This window comes from Ptychodera flava, unplaced genomic scaffold (genome assembly GCF_041260155.1).
Source record: "Ptychodera flava strain L36383 unplaced genomic scaffold, AS_Pfla_20210202 Scaffold_47__1_contigs__length_1083325_pilon, whole genome shotgun sequence".
NCBI classification, from domain to species: Eukaryota; Metazoa; Hemichordata; class Enteropneusta; family Ptychoderidae; genus Ptychodera; species Ptychodera flava.
In genome coordinates this window covers 642,254-663,245 of record NW_027248369.1, presented here as the reverse complement: position 1 = coordinate 663,245, position 20,992 = coordinate 642,254, and the positions used below count along the sequence as shown (strand labels likewise).

The 20,992-nt window shown below is 37.4% G+C and overlaps 1 long non-coding RNA gene across 1 annotated transcript; it reads left to right on the top strand.

Moving 5' to 3' along the window:
- The first annotated feature begins 12,332 nt into the window (after positions 1-12,332).
- On the top strand, positions 12,333-15,010 carry LOC139128283 (uncharacterized). Its single transcript, XR_011551244.1, has 2 exons — positions 12,333-12,447; positions 13,465-15,010. It is a non-coding gene; the product is annotated as an uncharacterized lncRNA (long non-coding RNA).
- The last annotated feature ends 5,982 nt before the right edge of the window (positions 15,011-20,992 follow it).

The window sequence follows — 20,992 nt, the reverse complement described above, 5'->3', positions numbered from 1 at the left end:
AGATACAACTACTTACACTTTAGATATCAGTACCATTTATCTAAAACGTCTCATATTGTTTGAAGTAATGGTCTTCCGACATATTTTAAGTTCAGAGGAAAATTCTAAAATTTTATCTATCATGTGAACATGTTCGTACCGATAAGTAGCCCATTCCGTCACCGGGGGTTACCGCATATTGGAGCAGTTCTGGGAATTATTTTTTTCTTTTTAGTATATATTGATGTTAGGCGCAGTCATAGCTAGCGCTGAGTGACCTTACTCAGGAACTCCCTCTTTACGCGCATGTGCGTAGAGGGAGTTCCCTTGTAGTTATTTCGAATAAAATGGTTTAAAAATTTCGTCCGAAAATCCAATAATTACTTACTACTTGTACAGTAAAACTATATTTTCTATATGATATTTTTTCAAAGAAATATCACATATTAGAGGTCTTAATTGTTGCATTGTGTACAGACATTTAGTCCCACGGAGGTAAGTTCAGTGAGGGACTTATGGTTGCATGAGTCTGTGCATTTGTGCATGCAGGTATCTCAGACATGCCTGAGACAATTCTTTCCATACTTGGTACAAGGACATAAAACTATAAAATACATATGCAAAACCATTGTTTTTGGCGTGGCGTGAATAATTAGTACTAAATTGCATGATTAGTAAATTTTGAAAAAGCTAGGTTTCTAGAAACATGGTGATGAAATTTAGTACTGGTGTTGGTCACACAACTCTGATAACAGAAAAAGATTTACATCAGTATTTTGTCAATTAATTGCTAATTTGCATATTTAATTAATATTTATGATGTGTAATGTAAGGAATCCTGCATCAAATTTGACTAATGTGGTACAGATGTTGATCTCCCAGGACTACAGTAGTGTGCAATGGCATTTAGCAGTAATAAGTCAATTAATTGCTAATTTGCATATTTGATGAAATTTCATAATTAAGATGATGTGTTTAGAATTCTGCAAAGTTTATAAAATCTAGTCCTGTAATAGTGTGCAAAGACATTTACCGGTGTCATGATAATTAAGGTCTAATTTGCATTTTAATGAAATTACTTATAAGCGTAAGAAGTTAAGAAATACTGCATCAAATTTGATAACACGTTGTAGCATAGTTCCTAAAAATGATGTACAGATGTAGATCTTTCAGTGTGAAATTTCACTTGTTGAATTTTTCAATGAAAACAGGCAAATTTATTGCAATTTCTCTAAGATTTTCAGGTTTTTTTAAATTCAAAAAGCCATGGTTTTCAGGAAACAGAAACATTTTTACCTCACATTTGGTATACCTATAAAATCAATGAGAGGCTATCTTATAAGATGAACAGTTCATTTGCATATCTGTGTATGTATGTATGTATGTATGTATGTATGTCTGTATGTGTTCGTGTGTGTGTGTGCGTGTGTGTGTGTATGGATGTCAATTAAGATTAGAAACTCCTAAACCGCAGCACCTACCATCTTAGCATTTCACGTACAGGTGCACCCAGGGGTGTAGTAGAGAATATGTTCAAATGTCAGTGCCAAAAATATGCAAATTAGGGGAATAAAGGAACAATGTGACAGCTTGCTAAAACTCTGTAACCTTCGGTCATATTTGGTTGAAACGTGGTGTACGCAGGTTCCTTTAGGTATACTAAGTAAGTTACAGAGTAAGGAGTGTACGAATTTAGGTGAAATATGTATGTTTGCATTTTTGGGTTTGGGGACTTATAGATTGGGTCATGTCTGTCCGTCAGTCTGTCAGTGCGTCCGTCCGTGTGTCTGTGCGTCCGTCCGTTAACGCAGACATCTCAGACATGCCTGGTCAATTTCTTTCAAACTTTGCACAAGGACAGTACCCTACCCCATACAGATGCACGTCGATTTGTTTCACAATGCGATCAATTTTGGCCGTGTTAGAGGACTTTTTAGTTTACAACTCCATAGACTCCCATGTATAAGGCAGCTCTCCATAGACTCCCATGTATAAAGAAGTTCTACATAGACTCCCATGTATAAGGCCAAACAAATAAAAATTTAGTTTCTCGTCGTATTCATATTGCAAAAAGGATGGAGTGACAGAGTTTTTAGTCCCCCCGGATTAAGTCAAGGGGGCTTATAGATTGGGTCATGTCAGTCCGTTCGTCCATCTGTTCGTCTATCTGTTCACGCAGATATCTCAGATATTTTGACAAAATGTCACATGACCTCAGTGACCTTTGACCTGAAATATACATATTTGTCCATAACTTAGTAACCACAAGTGGTACACCCTTCATATATGGTATAATGGGACAGCTTATGACGCCACATATTGTACCTCATTAATTATGCGCTTATCTAATTTTGACCGAGCCAATAGAGCTGGATGTCTGATTTTTGGTATAAAGGGATAACTTAGCAATACAATTTTTTGACAAAATGTCACGTGACCTCAATGACCTTTGACCTCAAATATACATATTTGTCCATAACTCAGTAACCACAAGTGCTACACCCTTCATATTTGGTATGATGGGAGACCTTATGACGCCACATACTGTACCTTATTAATTATGCACATATCTAATTCTGGGCAAGCGAATAGAGCTAGAGGTCTGATTTTTGGCATATAGGGATTAATTAGCAATACAATTTTTTTTCAAAATGTCACGTGACCTCGATGACCTTTGACCTTGATTATATATATATATATATATATATATATATATATATATATATATATATATATATATATATATATATATATATGAATAACTCAGTAACCACAAGTTCTATACCCTCCAATTTTGATAGGATATTAGACCTTAAGATGTCACATCTTGTACCTCATTTATTATGCACATATGTATTTCTTGGCTGGCCAATACAGCTAGAGGTCTGATCTTGTTTCCCGATTTAGAATCACAACTTAGACATGCCTCATGTGTTTCAAATTGGGAACAACGACATAGATCTATGTGCCCATAGATCTCAACATATACACTCCAGTGATACTTCTTAATGACCACATTTCCCTGCCCCATCAAGACTAATACTCCTATTACAAATGGGGACTATGTCATTGTCAATGACTTGTTTTTTTTTTCAGTGTTTAGTCAAAAAAATTTCCCTGAGACGGCTTGTCCGATTGCTTTGAAAGTTTGTATCCGTGCTCCATGGGATGACTATAGTCAAGTTTATCCAAATTGTAGTGAAATTCTCTTGTTGGTAATATTTTGGCATTTTTTCCAAATTTTTGGTCTAAAAAACTACTCATATGATAGCTTTGACATTTGGTATAATGGTTAATAAGCTTAATCGAAATGTGATGTATTCAAAGTCTGATGATATCCACAATTTTGTATTTTGGGGAAAATTTTTTGTCATTTTTGGTTTAAATAATTGTTTCTCAAAAAGTACTCGTCTGATAACTTTGATATTCAGTAGACATATTCCCATGGATGATCTTAATTTAATATGTCAAAATTATGATGACATATGTAATCAAATATTTTTGCAGCTATTTTTGCCATTTTTGGTCAGGCTTGCCTGGAATGGATGTCAAAGATGTCCTCCTTCATTAACACATATGTCACAAAAAATTCTCTATATAACATAAGAGGCTGTAGCTTCAGAGAAATATCTTCAATTTTTGTTTTTGAAAATTTTTTTCGGAATTTTTGACGGGAAAAAATACAGAAATAGTTCGTTGTATTGGTTGGAAATTAGGTTTGTAAATCCCTACAATGTTCTCATACATACATTGCATGTTAGAATGAGATAAACAATTCTGATATTTTTATTATTTTTCTTCGTCGATCTTGGTAAAAATATCCCTACAACAAACACTTCCGATGCTGGTTGAAATTTGGCATGAAAGTTCCATCGAGTGCAGTACCATTATATATTCAGATTGCGATGAAGTGAACAAAATTAATAAATACTGTGAAAAAATTTGTTCTTATTTTATACCTTCAGGAACATAGAGTATACAATGTGGTTATTTAGTAAGCATTTTATATGGTAATTAAAAACTATCTACTGTTGATTGACCAATCAGAGTGCTCAATTAAGGGGTTTTTATTTACTCATAAAGCCTTGGTCACCAAATTCCAGAAATGAATGACAGCGCCGTAGTAAAGTACTGTCCAATCAAAAGTGAACATGTAATGTTCTGTAGACATCTGGTACATTTTAATATTCAAATTTGGTAACACAGCGGAAACAAGCTGCAACACAAAATCTGCTGTGCCCTAGGGCATTTATATAATGTGCCCTAGGGCATTTATAGGAAGTTCCATTATATTGGAAGGCTATTTCACAAATAAAAGTTTTAATTCATATCCTAAACATGTTACATTGACAAAGGGGACGGTTGACGTAAACACATTGAAAACGAAAATATATCAGTTAGGGGCGATAGTTTTTAAGTTGAATAAAACCCTCGCACTCGGGCTCTTCTGGTATATAGAGTCCAACCCTACGATAAAATGTCTCGGCCTGCGGCCTCGACATTTTATCGTTTGGTTGTACTTTATATACAGAAGAGCCCTCGTACTCGGGCTTTATCCTATACTTTAAAACTGTATTTGGTATCGAAATAGCAGAGCTGAAGGTGATTTTAGCAGGTTTGGTCTCCAACAAGTATATTCCATAGGTTTTTCGATTCCTCTCTCTCTCTCTCTCTCTCTCTCTCTCTCTCTCTCTCTCTCTCTCTCTCTCTCTCTCTCTCTCTCTCTCTCTCTCTCTCTCTCTCTCTCTCAGGGATGACGAGATCGATGTTTATGTGTATCAAGGTTGTAAATAGTCTACATATTTTACATTTTCTGCCATTTGAAGTCATAACTTACATCAGAGACTTCCGAGTGCAAAGATAAGAAAATACAAAATTTGACTTTATTTAATATAAAATACGAAAGTTAACAATAACAAATGAAATCTAATCGAAGCCTTTTTCTTAAACTTATCATTTACAAAACTACGTAACTTCGCTTTGAACTGTGGCAAACTTTCGGTATTCCTATATAGATGAAGGAATACTATATCCGATTGAGAAGTACGTTATACAAACTACATATCTAGCTGCTGTCTGAAAAGTAGGAATGTACAAATCAGCGTTGCCAGAACTTCGAGTATTGAAATGATACATCTAAAAACGTGGAAACTGTAAATAATCAGGTGAAAAACCATTCATTATTTTAAATGTCTGAACAGCGACAAAATAATTAATAAGTAAATCCATAGATAGCCAATTGACGTGAAAGAAGGAAGCGAGAAGACACCGTAACATGTACTACCAATATAACCCTCCCAGCTCTCTTCTCAAGTTGTATAACAGTACGTCGTTTATTTCCCATACTGTAACAGTACAACATAAGTAAGTACAGTAGGAAATTAAAAGTTGCATTATTCCATCTTTCTCCTATTCCTCTTCTGTAACAAGAATAATCTCAAGTGAGGTTCCATGAAAGGAAATAGACCATTTCATTCTATAAATAAACCATTGAGTCCTGACAGTTGAACAGATGAATGAAAACTCGTTGCTTGAGCCAACGTTACAGAAACATTGACGCTTTTATGGCGAAAACATTGGGGCTATATCCTCCAACTTGAATAACGCACGAAACGAAATATTATATTCGCCTTATCCCTTACACACGATGCGTATCTGAGGGTGTAAATCTTACATGAAAAAACGGAACAAAAGCCGTTTTATTGTACAACTAAATAGCAAGGCTGCTTGTCAACTCGAAAGAACGGAGACCATACTTCGTTTTTCTAACCCACTGACAACGCTCGGCTAAACTCAAGACTAGACTCTGAGTGTATGGGTTTGAAAACCATTTAAAAGTGCAAATGGAAATTGTAACGGCCGGTTTACTGTGTATCGTGTTAAACGAAAGAAAGAAAAGGGCAAGCGCGCCGAGTATCGAATCCGTGGAACTTTGCAGTCAGTTCATTTTCTAATGTAGCTATTCAATTAAAAAATAAAATGAAGGGTAATTATCAAAATTTAATTTAAAATATTTTAGGCGAGCAGATGAAGAGCATTTCAGCCTTTTTTCTAAATATATTAAATTTTTCCACAGTTAAAGTGTGAGAAATAGGTAAAAGGACTGATGAAGAGCATTTCAGCTTTTTTCTAAATATATTAAATTGTGCCACAAGTTAAAGTGTGAGAAATAGGTAAAAGGACTGGTGAGGACGGTACATTGTGGCAAATCAGAATTTTGCTTGGAAAACTTTATTCAATATTTGAAAATCATATCTTTTTCAAAATGCTGCTAAGCTAACACCTTATTATTTTCTTACTTTCCAAAGTCAACCATATCCTAATTTCTATTAGAGTTTAGGCGTGGTCTATTGGGAATTCCCCTCCGGAACGTAAATAATGGACACCTCGAAACAGCCAATCAGATTGAACCAAACAGTGACGTTGACATATATCACTAATAATATCAACCAGTGTGGTGGCTATCAGGTGTGCTTGGATCTAGTGTGGTGTCATCCGTTTTGACTACAAGTCTGACCTGCCGCAAGTCAACTAATGTTTCAACTTTTGCAGACTTGATTTTTTGGTGGATATTACCGCTCAGCAGATGATCACAGCGGAGTGTTGGCATCTCAATTTAGACATCCAACGGTTCAACGTAAACCGGGAGGAACAGCAGGAACTCAGTCAAGGTGAACATCTCTACAGTCCCGATGTTAAATATCTTGACCGTCATGGCATTTCAAGATAGGAAAACTTCCTGTGGCTGAATAAAATTATTTAAATTAATGTTCTTGGAAACGGTAGCCGACTGGTTTTGTGTGAGGCCTAGCAGCTAAGCGATGTTGCCCTGAGTGTGTGGGGGTTCGAATCCCATTTGGGTTATAGTAAAAAATATATTTCTAAAATATGTACAATTTATTAGTTCCTTCATCACAGTAATACGGTACGAAAGGAGCGCTAGTATTTTAACGGCCATTGATCAACGTCATATATTAATTTTGCACCGGAGAAGTTGCATGAGCATACCGGTGGCGAAAATGAACAATTCAATCATGTCAATCCTTTCATTTATATCGGATATACTTCCAAATATGTACACTGTCGGGAATAGGCTGATTCATAATTAGGTGTCGAAGAGCCAGGAATGTAACGATGAAACATTCATGAAATTGTGATTAGCTTAATCGTAATATTCGCGGGAATGCTTAGACATCAATCTAGTTGTCATGATAACTCGTCTCGTGCTCCGCCTCTTCTTAGCATAGACCACGCCTAAACTCAAATAGGAAGTCGGAAAATGGCAAATTGGAAATAAGGTTGCAGTCGCCAATTCCCACCTGCAGTTTTGAAAGGTGATCGGCATCACACAAAGTTACCTAACATCAATGAAAATAGGCACATTTCTATGATAACTATCATTTACAATGACATTTGTATGTGAAAATACTGACTGTCCGCAAAGTACCATCTTCACAGAGTTTTTTTACCAATTTCTCATAGTTTCACTGGGGTTGGAAACTTGTTCATTTCGAAAAGGGCCAAGCGCGCTTCATCAACGTGAAGAAACGTTTGAAAATTGATGACTAGCCTAATTTCTATTTTCTATTTGTATAGATTGTTTCGCCTTTACTACGACAAATGCGACATTGCAGATGCTCGACAGCATGACTCATTATCAAAGAAGCTGGTCAACCATATAACTTACCGGTCGATCGGTTAATCAATGAATGCTACCCGAGGTGTGAAAGTTGTCATCTCATATATATTTTCAATCTGTTTATGAAATGGTTTATTTCAGAGGCCGAACATCGCCCTAGTCGTAGAACGGAGTCATATTCGGCACACCACGGGTATTCCTGTTCCTCTCCCTTCCATTCCCTCATTTGACATGGTCAACCCACCTTTATAATTTCAAGTTGTACGGAATTGAGTATGTTTTCAGCCCCTTTCAGGATCAAACTAAATTTTTTGAACACAAAAAGATGAAAATGCTATTTGCAACGACAGTTTGCTCATACAGCATTAATATTACAGCGAAAATACTTTCTTATTTTAGAATTTGTTATTACTATTAGGACTATGTTTGTACAATTGCCTATTAGTTAAGTCATCAACTTGGTTCAGCAAACTAGCACAACAACAACATAAAAACAAATGACAAAATTTTAAAGTCAAAGAGCGATCACTCCCTATGTTTATTTGTATACCAATTGATCAACTTGGCTTTTCCTTAAACAACTTAGGTTTGCCACCCAGTAAGGCTATATTTGGGAAAATGTAAACAAATCTTGGTCGGGTAGTTTTGGCTTGTTATTAATTCTTTTCTTGTTCGAACTCAATTTCATATTTCTTGAGCCATAACATTAATATCTCAGAAAAACTGTCATAGACCAAACCTGCATGTACACTTTAAAATTAAATTTCAAGCTATTGAGTGCTGTTGTTTCAGAGAAAACAGACACTGAGCAGGTAAGGAGACACTGAACAGCTAATGCCGATCCGTGTACCACCTTCCGCAATGTTTATGATTTTATAGAGAAGTTTCATCTTTGGTGCATGGCACTCTGACCTGAGACTTCTTGATGTTTTCGTTGTTTTACTGCAAAACAGCTGTACATGTATTTTCCTTATTTGTTCAGTGTCTGTCTCTCTGTCAATCGTCGATGTTGCATTCTCATTGTCATTGTTTGAGTAAATTGCAAATGAAATATATTGAAGAGCCGATTCATGACGTATGAGTGATATTTAGGAATTTAAAGCGCAGTACGTGGTCGTCGCGCTGCCCGTGCGCGATTTTTTGTTGATAAACATAAATGTTTGTAAACATAAGTCTTGCCAACTTCAATTGGAGTGAGATGGGGGGGGGGAGGGGGGTCCCTCACTTTGTTAACGCCTTTGTAAGACTCAACATCATGCAATAGTAAAATATTAAGATCGGAAACGAACTTCAGTGGTGTCTTTCTATCTATAAACTCATGTAAGGCTACGAACATTGAGACACTCTGCACATTATGTCGCTGAGTTTACTGCACGCAGTCACAGTGAACAAATGGGTTTGCGCGCGGTCACGCTGGTTGTACACAATGCTATGTACAGCACAGTAAAAATGCATCACTAAAATGATCAACATCGTATATATATGAAGACCAGGAACAAGCACAATGCCTAAACACAAAAATTACACTCAAGACCATGATCGGCAAGCCAGAGCATCACAAGGGAGGTGTTGTTGCTTCGATAATGGAGAAGGTCACCGCGTTGACGTACACTCAGCTCCACGGCTCGAGCGAGCCCCATTCAACTGATTCAAGGAAATCATGATCAAATGTGATCTCAATCCAGCGTGTAATTACTGTTCAATATTCAGCAGATATTTAACTTAGATTAATTGATCTTTTATTGCGTGTTAGATTTGAAAAGGTGGTATGCTTGTGACAAATCAGCCGCCATATTATCGACAATATCGCCAACATAATAATCAACTCGTAACCTCATGCGGCATTCTCGGATATGTTGTCAACAGGGGGGACCCTCAGGAGCATGCGCATTGCGACGACCACTGCGCTTTAATTCAGTTCCACTTGTTGTTCTTGATAAAGATGCCATTTCTTTAAATACGCGGTTTACTTTGATGATTTTATCCTCTTCAAGTTAATCACTGTCACAGAGCAATAATACAATAATATCCTTTTCAAAAGCTGCTCTATGTCACAAATTTTGATGAAACTATCAGTGTTTTCTGAAAAAAATATGCCTTATTGAAAATGCTCTTCCTGATAATATAAGGGCATCGATACTTAAGAACCAATTTATGCACTTACTGTCGGAAGGCTATCTGTTTCACAATTTACCGATGTATAAGTTAGTTGCTGCGTTTGTATTTGCGTACTATATGAAGTGTTTGTGTTGATAATTACGCATGTGCGAGTGCTCGGTGAGCTTCACAGTGCCATGCCTTCGCGAGGTTAAAAAGCTCCGTAAGAAGGTTACAGAATTTACCTAAGATCGAAGGTTTTGCTCGAAGAAGAAAGAATGACGTTTTGGGGAATTTTCTGTTATTTGAATGGTCTAAAAAAGGTTCTCTATAGAGGCTACAGGGCACTATACAAGTGACAATTTTTCAAATTAAATATCTTCGAGTAATTTGGTAAACATTTTTAACAACACTCTGTAACTTTTTGTTGTATTACTTGAATTAACATCATGCGAACGCAGCTACATTCTTAAACCCCCTCTCCCTCCATTTTCAAGAAAATTAAATTCTCCACACTCGGTTAAACTTTGCTAAAAATGACCATCTTACAGCCCCTAACACCTCGCTACACTTCGTAGGCTCGCTACACCCCCTTCTCCAATTTTCAAAAAATTTTACTCCCAGACTTGGTTACACTTCGCTACACGTTCTTAACTACGCTACAAGATTGGCGTCTCTCTGGTGAATAAAAAGTGACCATCTTACATCCCCTTACACCTCGCTACACTCCCTTTTCCAATGTTCACAAAATTTTACTCCCAGACTTGGTTACACTTCGCTAGACGTTCTTAACTACGCTACAAGATTGGCGTCTCTCTGGTGAATAAAAAGTGACCATCTTACAGCCCCTTACACCTCGCTACACTTCGTTATGTTCGCTACACCCCCATCTCCAATTTTCACAAAATTTACTCCTAGACTTGGTTACACTTCGCTACACGTTCTTAACTACGCTACAAGATTGGTGTTTCTCTGGCGAGTAAAAAGTGACCATCTTCCATCCCCTTACACCTCGCTACACTTCGTTACGTTCGCTACACCCCCTTCTCCAATTTTCACAAAATTTTACTCCTAGACTTGGTTACACTTCGCTACACGTGCTTAACTACGCTACAAGATTGGTGTCTCTCTGGCGACTGCTCTTTTACAACTTTACTGTTGTATTCCATACTGAATATCTACATAAATCACGTCAACATATCTTGAAAATTATCATGTTTTAGCTTTCATCCATCGCCAACGTACCCTAGTATAGTTTTTATATTATTCGTAGGGGTCCCTGGTCCTTTAAACAAAGTTCCGGTGACCCTCTCTCTTTTACTACTCTTAACTTTCTTTCTCTTATAAGAGGATTAATTATTCACGATATGTAAATCGATGGGAAGATCGAACTGTTCCATACAAGACACCCTATGTGAAAATAGTCCATCTTAAACAGGCTGCGCATTGATATATTTCTCTGTAATTAGACTTCTTTTCCTAGCCTTCGCTACACTCGCAACACTTAAATACGTAGCGACGGGGTAGTCTATAAAAAGTTTGCACCTCGGATCTTAGAGTGTATAAGTCACCCTAATTAAGCTGCACATCAATTTCAAAGCTATCGGACAAGCGTTTCAGAGATGACGATTGTTTTTACAAAAAAACCAGCAAAAATGCCCTTAATATACAAATATGCAAATTGCACCACGGTTTTGAACAAACTTAAGTGAGGTCACCACGAGTGAACTGCATATAACTGCAAATAAAATTTCCGATTTGTGCTTTCAGAGGAGAAGGCAATTGTTGATGGACGACGGAAGATGACGACGTACGACGACGACGGACATATGACGGACAACAACGAAAAATCAACTTTTTTGATAAGCTCCAAGTCACTGACAGAGGAGCTAAAACTGTCCCAAAACCAACCAATAATCGCACATAGAAGGAACAGAAATATTAGCGACACACTTATAAGCGCCAGACTTCACAAAAAACTACAATAGCCAAAACCCAAGTTTGCACGAACCTACACAAACACAACAAGATCAAACAGTAGACATTCTAGTTCCCTACTTGAACAGAAAATGTAAGTGGAACAACATATTACCAAATAAAAACAATCAACCATTTAACACGTCTCACCAATCAAAAATGAATTTAAGCGACAGGTGAAAAAAACTCTGTTTTTCGAAACGTAGTGCCAAAGGATCGTAGTGTCAGAGCAATCTCTCCGCTTCAGTGCGGATTAACACAAGACACATAGATTATGGGTACGTCTCACCATGGCTTAGCATCATATTACAGAGTACGCTTACCCATTCCAGACACCTGGTACCACCACTAATTATCAGTGGTTCAGGATACTCCTACTTAAATTTGTAAATCACAATTGTCCCATGGACCTGGTAATATATTACCTTGAATGGAAATGATTATTGGACTAGTTTAATGTCATATTACATAAAACAGCCAAACATGATATACACTTATATTATACACAATATCATACACAAAACGCAAACAACCAAAATTCAGGGGTACCTAAGAAATTGTAGTTTTGACAGTGAAAGAGGTGCCATGACTATGCACGCAGTAGTTTTGACCCAGGGTCTAGATAGTCGCTTCTGGAAAAGTGATGTCGTGCCGGATTATCCAGAAGTCGTGACGAAAAACCAAACGTTTTGACTAAAATTCCACCGTTGGTGGCGCTAACAACATGGCAGCTGACAAGTCAGATGCTGGCGACGGTAAGAATTTTATGCCATATCTTTACTATCTTGGTGTTGAAGATTGTTTAAAGTATCCCATACAGTGTAGAAGATGTTAGAAAGTGTACCAGGAAAGTTTCTGTGTTCAATTTTGAATAATGGCCGAGAATTCAGTGTTCCCGTGTCAGTTCACTCACTGAGTGGTAAACCTCCTATACCTCACAGTTACATGCATTACAGTATTGAGTACATGTAGTTCAATGGAGGTACGATGCGGACGATTTTTGGAACATGTTACTCGCTCTTGCTTGGTGTTGAAGATCGTTTAAAGTAGCTCATACAGTGTAGAAGATGTTAGAAAGTGTACCAGGAAAGTTTCTGTGTTCAATTCCCGCATCATTGTCAGTGCAGTGTAGGTTCACAGGGCAGCTGGCTAGCATGGCCATTCATACACGAGAGAAGAATACAGGGCACTTCAGTTTATCCAGTCATTTTATCAATATCTGTACCACTTTGGATAGCCTGTTTTTAGAGTATTCAGTGTTTCATCTAGGATTGCATCAACAGGAGGATTTCCCCCTTTACCCAAAAATTAAGGGGGGTTCCAAGTTCATGTGTTATGCATGTGGTCAGGTCTGGCAGCAGCAAAGAAAGTATTCTTACTGATTTCACGAATACTGATACACCGTTAGTAAAATTGTCAACGTTTTCATTTGTCCTGGGCAGGCTCTATAAATATGTATCATATGCAATGGCTGCATATAGCTAAGATATGGGTTTGCATGTGGTTCTGAGAACACAAATTTCTGCATGTTTTGCCCAAGTGTGCATCAATGTATTGTCACATCTTTGATAAGCGGCAGATAAAGCTATGAAACTTTGGCAAATTTACTGACCGTGCAACAGATCTTCTGACTCATAATAATTATTTTTATTTTGTGTAAACTCCTTATATCCACATTGTCAGTTAAAGAAATTGAACCAAACTTGAAATAACATCAGGGCTGAATTAGTTATTGCTAATTACTTATTATGTAATCTTTTCAATTCATTTAGGATCATCCATTTGATACGCGTATCAGAAAATGTACAGCTCGACGAAAGTTGCAAGGATTGACAAATCTTCATGAGCCAGCCAGGGGAGTCACTGGTGTCAGGGTATTCCATAGAGTCAATAAAGGACAACTTAATGCCCTCATAAGACATGGCAAAAGTGGCAAGATAGAGTATGCAATTTTGACAACCCCAGCAAGACCATACTACCTGGTGTCATTGTTACCTTTTTGAGAAGTGTATAACATGTGACAAGATCAGAAAGCATTGTCTAGGATATGTATAATTTCAAATTATGTGATTGTTGGATATTCCCCTCACCATTCCATATGTATCTAGTGACCTTGTCTGTGTTTCAGTGTGTACAAAGAAAAATGGACACAGTTTAACTGTATAGTTTTTTAACAATGTAATAATTAAGTATATATTTCACATACATTTTATGTGTAATCATAAAAATAAATCAATAACTCAAAAAATATTTTCACTTTGAACAAACAACAATAAATATTTACACTGGAAGCGTAAACATCAATATGTCTCGTATAAACTTTACATAACAGAAGACATATGAGGTAGAGTTTTTCATAAGTAAACATTGCAACAGGAAGAAGGCTAATCTTCTCACTGGTCATTGTGCTATGTTATGAAGGAGCTTTGAGGCAATCTTGTATTCAAAGGTTACAAGTGACAATGCTTTTCACACATATATGTATATGTACTCTTGAGTCAGCAGTTCTGCACTTTTTTATGATTTAACTATTTTGTTTCAGTGTCAAATACACTTTCTTGATTAACTCCCGAAAGCACATGTTGACACCGTCTGATATAATCTGGCTTGTCAACAAAGTGTCAATATGTGTAAACTGTACTGGGTTTTTGATTGCATTCTAGCCCAGACTAGAATTCAACTTTCAACAACAACCATACAGTCTATACAGAGTACACACCGAGTTGAAAAGATGGATAGTGCTAGTAGGTGTTCCAAATGCTTTTCAGAAAAGAACAAAGAAAGTGTATGAAATGTTACTGGAACGTTAAAACACCAAATATTGGGCATGTAAACATCCATGCATAACTATAGCAAAAAGTTTAAGATGTTTTACCCAATAAAGAGAATTAAAGCTACTGTAACTTTTGAACAGTCAAAAGAAATAGAGACTGTATATTTGCAACCAAAATAGACTTAAAAACAAAACCTGCATTTGAATAAATACCTTTCTTTCTAAAACTACAACTACTCGAATCAATATGAAAAGAAAAAACAGGATAGTGTGAATTTGAGATCCCTACAGTACTCTCTTGAAATATCACACTGTAAAATATTGTTTATTAACCATGATGATAATTTTAAATCCAGTCATTTTCAATCAACTTTCACAATGTCATTGACATACAATATAACTCAATATTCTGTTCTTCAAGTTCAAATGAAACATGTATACAGCAATTCATAAGGAATGTAAAAGACAGTTACTGCCATGTTGGCTAAGATTTGCACATCATTACTATCATTGAAACAGCTTAATAAAATGTACATGTTAAGATATCATTGTTTCTTAAATGTTCTTTATACTGGACTTTTTGAATATATCTGAAATACCTTGTCAATCAGTTCCAATAAACATATATCGCCAATGACACTTGGCTCTGTTGGCTCACATTTGGTTCAACTTGGCAAACCGGAGTGAGTATACTTAACTAAGTTTACACCTGGGAACATGCATACCAATAGATACTCTCTTGTCTTCCCCCTCAACTCTTTCTGCCAAATTCGTGTTTTCACTATTCCAGCAACTGCCTCATCTGAAAAATCTCGAGATTCCACACTGGGTCTACTTCTGAAGAGTGCACGGGGATCCTCACAGCAACACCTTCAATGTCAGCAAATAATTTCATGGCATCTGATGTAACATGACAGGCAAAAAACAAAAGTCATCTTATTATACAACTGAAAACAATCCTTAGAATTTTGGGTCGTGTACAAGTAGTGCTGCATATTGGAGAATGGAAATTTAAGAGGCAAAACATCAAAATATTGCCAACGATTTACACAAATTTGCTCAACTTATTTGTTACACTGTAAAAAATTGACACACAATTAACGGTAGGAGAAAAAGATAATAAAATCAAAAGTGATAAATTGGTCAGTGATTATTGTTCACCTGCGATGGTAACGATTGATGGAAATAGTGAATGTATAAAGTGCGAATGCAATGTACACTGAGTTCACACAAGGGAAATTAGCAGAGGAGCAGTGGGTTTTACTCGGACTCTTGGCATGAAATTCCTCTTTCTCTTCAGTTCTACATGTCATCATCATTATTATTCGAAAAGTAGCCCAAGATCATGAAATTTGGAAGCAAGATCAAGTAACATGTTCCAAAAATCGTCCGCATCGTACCTCCATTGAACTCCATATATTCATGCAGTACTGTAATGCATGTAAGGTATGGGAGGTTTACCACTCAGTGAGTGAACTGACACGGGAACACTGAATTCTCGGCCATTATTCAAAATTGAACACAGAAACTTTCCTGGTACACTTTCTAACATCTTCTACACTGTATGGGATACTTTAAACAATCTTCAACACCAAGATAGTAAAGATATGGCATAAAATTCTTACCTTCGCCAGCATGTGATTTGTCAGCTGCCATGTTGTTAGCGCCACCAACGGTGGAATTTTAGTCAAAACGTTTGGTTTTTCGTCACGACATCTGGATAATCCGGCACGACATCACTTTTCCCGAAGCGACTACCTAGACCCTGGGTCAAAACTACTGCGTGCATAGTCATGACATCTGTTTCACTATCAAAACTACAATTTCTTAGGTACCCCTGAAAATATGAACGATGTGTGGAGTTGCTTTTCCTTTAATACCAATACTATTTGATTCCCGTGTAATCTGTACACCTTCCAGGAGACTTTAAACCCCATCTCCCTTTGCTCGGCTCTCACATGCTGGCACACTCTATCAATTCAGGCGCGGCTGTTTATCTACAATTTAGGGTAAAATAAACAGCATTTGGGAAACTGGCAATTTTACAATTACCAGCTAGTATTGAACCCTATGTAGAGTTTCACAACTGCGGTGACAACCAGTGTACCCTTGTAACACAATGTCACCACACTAGATGTAACTAAGCTTCAAACTAGCATAACTGTGTTTGATGTAGGTTATTGGCAAATTTACAACCAAAAACAAAATGGATACATATTCTATATTAGATATACTGAGATTGCTTTCAATTTTATTTATATATTTCACACCATATACGTTAGCATCTTGCAAAATTAGACAAGTATTGATTGGAAGGTGAAGTGTGTGTGCACCATTGTTTTACCCTGACATTCAGACTTGTGTGCCTGTTTTGTCAATAACTACAATTGAAAGTGCCCTTAAAATGTTGGAAATTAGAAGAAAATGTACAATTTATAAGAAAATAAAAAAAAACAATTATCCAAGTTTGACTGATATTGTGCAATATGTGGTCATTAATATTGTTTCCATAATATCGGGGCGGCCATTTTTTATTCATGCAAATTAGGCATTGTTCCATCCCTTGTGTATTTCTTTATTTATTATTTACTTATATATTTATTTATTTAATATTACAGACATTTGCACCTTATAAAATAATGAAACAAATATTGATCAGAAGACGGTGTGTGTTCGTTACAGGAAAGTCCATTCAAGGAGGAATACCCTACTTCCCTAGTGGAATTATTTCACAGACATCCCTTTCCTACAATGGCAATACAATGGCACCAGCTGGATAAGATAAACAAAACAATGGAACATTCACACCTTGGGGGATTAAAAGTCTTCTGTTTGTCACCCGAGTTAGTCAGGCAAGGACTTGGGTTTCAGGTACCATGCAAGTTAATGCAGTCTTCCCCTAATGGAGAATAGTATTGTTTTACCATAAAATTCAAACTTATGTTCCTGTTTTGTAAATAAAAACAATTGAATTATCGTAAACATGTCTAAAATATGATGAAAATGTATCGTGTACATGGAAATAACAAAAAATATCAAAATCGGACCAACATTGGGCAGTAAGTGGCCAAAAGCATTGACCTATAATACCAGGGCATTTTGGATTCATGCAAATTAGACAGTTTTCAACTCTTTGGATTTTGGAAGACTTTTCATATGTTTTTCTATGGGTTTTCCTGAGGTGAGTTGTGAAAAAACAAATTGTGTCGCAATTTGGGGTGAGTCATTTCGTCTATTGACTGGACTATTTGCCCCATCCCCTCTTGTACTTTAGGTCTTCGTTGTCACTGATGAAGAACTCCCAGGAGAGGGTTTTGTAACGTACTTTGTTGTAAGAGGTGTTAGAAACCTTTAAAGTGCCATCATCAGGCAGTGCAGCCCACATCTCATGTAGAACACGCCTATTGGAGGATACACATGGATACGTTGAAGGGATCTGATCTGGGAGGGGGCAAGGTCAAGATCAACTAGTGGTCTTGAAAAGCTATGCAACGACCGCAAAGTTAAACTGCAAAGTTAAACTTCGGGGCCAGTACCGGATGTGAGAGCCAGCCAGCCAAGCCATTGTCTCCTTTGCTTTAACTTGGGCAAGAATACTGTTCTTGAATATGTCTTTGGTGTTGATGACAAACTTTTCTGTACAAGTATCTTGCTTGTTAGCCCCATTAGTAGTGCCTTGAGATCTCCATATATGCTGCCCATGCCTCATCTACTGCCAGGACCACCTGGCGCAGATGCTTTTTTTAAGCTTGAAACCGTCCGGGTAGCCGGCCATCTTGCTTATATATCTTTTATTGTATTTATCAAATAGGCAGCCGCTGGATAATCTTCCTCAGTATAACTGTTCAGCCTGTACTTACACATATATCTTTCTAGCAGTAGGGTAAAACTCTTTCAAAATCCCTTCTAAAGTTTGGGTACCTTGCAGACAATTCACTTATAACAGTCAAGTCTGGGTCTTCCAGCTGCTCACTCGCTCCGAGTGCCACTTCATGTGTTATTTTTTCTTATATGTTGTCAGCAGATACTTTTACCAGATGTAGTGCTGTTTGTCTCTTCATCATTTCCATTCCACCCGTCAGGATAGCCTCGATATAAACACCAGAAAGCATGACTTACTTTGTTGTAACATTTGTAAGAACCTTTAAAGTGCCATCATCAGGCAGTGCAAACCACATCTCACGGAGAACAAGCCTACTGATGGATACATGTGGATACAGTGAAGGGATCTGATCTGGGAGGGGCAAGGTCAAGATCAACTAGTGGTCTTGAAAAGCTCTACAACGACCGCAAAGCTAAACTGCAAAGTTAAATTGTGGGGCAAGTACTGGATGTGAGAGGCAGCCAGCTAAGCCATTATCTTCTTTGCATTCCCTTGGGCAAGATTATTGTTCTTGAATATGTCTCTGGTGTGGATGACAAACTTTTCTGTACATGTATCTTGCTTTTTAGCCCCATTAGTAGTGCCTTGAGATCACCCATATGTGCTGCCCATGCCTCATCTACTGCCAGAATCACTTGGCGCAGATGCTTTTTTAAGCTTGAAACCGTCCGGGTAGCCAGCCATCCTGCTTATATATCTTTGTTTTTGTATTTTCCACATAGGTAACCGCTTGATACTCTTCCTCAGTACAACTTTTGAGACTGTACTTACACATATATTTTTCTAGAAGTAGGGTAAAACTCTTTCAAAATCCCTTCTGAATCTTGAGCGCCTTGTAGAAAAGTTCACTGATAACAGCCAAGTCTGGGTTGTCCGGCTGCTCACTGGCTGGAAAGCAACTTCTGTCAGCAGCTACTTTTACCAGATGTAGTGCTGTTTGTCTCTTCATCGTTTCCATTCCATCCCAGTGCTCGTCAGGATAACCTCAATATCAACACCAAAAAGGATGACTGTCACCACAGATACCGGTAAAACAAAAAATGGCAGTACCCAGCGTCCTGCCTATTAGTTTGCCCTTTGTGCGGTTCACACATGCTGTTCTTAAAATGCAGTAAGCTAATTTTGTGGCGTCTATATAGACTGCAACATGCACCAAAGTTTATTAATGTTACATGCCATCCTCCTTGCACTTTAAAGATGGGTCTGTTCTGTGTATCATCCATCAGCTTCAGTAACCGATAAATGTACAAACAATTTTGCTTTTCTTGTCTCCTGGGGCTTGTAACACATCTCTGAATTCGACCCTCATGAAAATTGGCCTTCTTGCACTCTAGCACAGAACCGAGGATAGTTGCGTGTTAGCCATTCGCCAGAGTTAGCCTTGAAAACATACCTATTTTCGCTCTGCAGTCTGCACCATTCTAAATAATTGCTATAGCCAAAAACTCCTTGGTGTTTCTGAGGAAACTTTTAAATATTAAATTTTAAAATTTTAAATATTATTTTCGCCAAACATCAGGATGAAACTGAACATGGTGCCTATCATTTCTGTGATAGATGCAGCACCTTCTGCAGCCAGTCCCTTTAGCCACTGGCCAAGCTACTTGAGAACCTTTTTTGCCACATCGAATGCTTTCTTAAATGAGTCATCATCTGGACCACCACCTTTTGCACTTTGCAGACCATCTACTTTTCAAGAGCAAGTGCCGAGATTGCTAGTCTTGTAGTTGTTAGAAATGCTCTGATGGTGAGCTATTTCCGTTTGAACAGCTCTGTTAACTTCCTTCATAGGTCCATATCATTCTGTATCCTACAGAACTTCTTTCCATGGCCTTTTTGAGCCATTCGTTCATGAACTCTCCTGTTCTTGCCTTGAAAACTCTTGATGCAGTGGTCAATTTTCACCAGCTGGGCTTGGGCAGAGGCATCAATTCAGCGGCTTCATCATCAGGGCTAGGCTTAGTATTCTGTCCCTCAGCTACAGCTCCCATAATTTCTGTTTGCAAGGGTTAGCTCGTCTTTGTAAACTACCTATTCATGTTGAAATCATTCCATTCAGCTAATTTTGTTATCGATTGCCTATATCGTTCTCTGTATTGCCGCTTGCATCCTCTCTTAGCTTAGTCAGTGATCTCACAAATTGCCAACGTCATCAGTCTATTTGCGTAACATCTCCTTGCTCGTTTTTTATTACTTTCAAATGAGACAGGTAAAAGGGACAATTGTTTTACAAAAATCATAACAGCCAAAAAGTATGCAGTAAGTCATGTCATACTGTATTTTTTGATGCGTTCAGTAGTGTCTGGTAAATGTCAATACATTCGAGTCATCAGCAGTCAATTTCATTCTTGATAACTAAGTTTGTAATTATGTCAAACTCAAAATCTATAAGCTTACACGTAATTCCTGCCATTCAGGGGTCACATTAGTATGTAGTGTTGTTGTGTTTAGTGAATGCTAAAATTTTCTAGTCTGTTTACATTACATCCAACATTATGTGAAGCGTACTACTATTAATGAACCTGTTGTAAAAACAGGTGAGCATATTCAGTTCATATCTGGTTCGACATTTTAGTTTTGCATTTTATCATATATATTATATGCAAAAATAACGTACAGCGAAACTTTGACCACGCTTTTAGCA